Here is a 1,408-nt window from a genome sequence, read left to right as displayed (position 1 = left end):
ATGGTTTACCCCCAATTTATTCTGGATATGGGTGTATGTGTGTCTAGGTATATGTATACACATATGTATATATACACATGTATGTGTATATATACATTTTGTGTGCATATATATGTGTATATATTATATGTGTGTATGTATATATGGTATATATGTGTGTGTATACACACACACACACATACACTCACATATTTTGTTTGTCCAGTTGTTCTTATGCTTTCTCCTTGATAGCAAGAACTGGTTATTGGCTTCTCTTTATATCTCTAGCACATAGCAGAGTGTCTGACACATAGTGGCATTTAGTAAATGCTAATCGAGTGACTGACTGACTAAACACATCTAGAAAACTTCTTTGAATGTCCATTTTTCCCCCTGAAGGATTATACTCAGTTTTGCTGGCCAGGTGATTCTTGGTTGCAATCGTAGCTCCTTTGCCCTCTGGAAATATTATATCCCAAGCTCTCTGATTCTTTAATGTAGAAGCTGCTAAATCTCGTGTTATCTAAGATGGCTCCACAATGCTTAAATTGTTTCTTTCTGTCTGCTTGCAATATTTTCTCCTTGACCTGGGAGCTCTGGAATTTGACTATAATACTCCTGGGAGTTTTCATTTTGGGTTCTCTTTCAGGAGATGATTGGTGGATTCTTTCAATTTCCATTTTACCCTGTGGTTCCAGAATATCAGGGCAGTTTTCCTGGATAACTTATTGAAAGATGAGGTCTAGGCTTTTTTTTACCATGGCTTTCAAGTAGTCCAATAATTTTAAAATTCTCTCTCCTGAATCTACTTTCCAGGTCAGTTGTTTTTCCAATGAGATATTTCACATTGTCTTCTATTTTTTAATTCTTTTGGTTTTGCTTTATTGTTTTTTGATTTCTCATAAAGTCGTTAGCTTCTACTTGCTCATTTCTAATGTTTAAGGTATTATTTTCTTCAGTGAGCTTTTGATCTCTTTTTCCATTTGGCCAATTCTGTTTTTGAAGGCATTCTTCTCCTCATTGGATTTTTGGACCTTTTTTGCCATTTGGCCTGGTCTTTTTTATGGTGTTTTTTTCTTCACTATTTTTTGTGCCTCCTTTACCAAGCTATTGAATTGTTTTTCATGATTTTCTTGCACCACTCTCATTTCTCTTCCCAATTTTTCCTCTACCTCTCTTACTCGATTTTCAAAATCCTTTCTGAGCTCTTCCATGGCCTGAGACTGATTCATATTTTTCTTGAAGTCTTTGGATGTAGGAGCTTTGACTTTGTTACCTTCTTCATTGTCACTACAGCAACTTTCTATGGTCAGAACTTTTTTCTGTTGTTTGCTCATGTTTCCAGCCTATTTTTGACTTTTAACTTCTTTTCTAAAGTGGGGCTCTGCTTCCAGAGTGGAGGATGCACTGTTCCAAGCTTCAGGTTTTA

Source organism: Trichosurus vulpecula, chromosome 4 (genome assembly GCF_011100635.1).
Source record: "Trichosurus vulpecula isolate mTriVul1 chromosome 4, mTriVul1.pri, whole genome shotgun sequence".
Classification (NCBI taxonomy): Eukaryota; Metazoa; Chordata; class Mammalia; order Diprotodontia; family Phalangeridae; genus Trichosurus; species Trichosurus vulpecula.
This window is presented reverse-complemented; position numbering follows the sequence as displayed.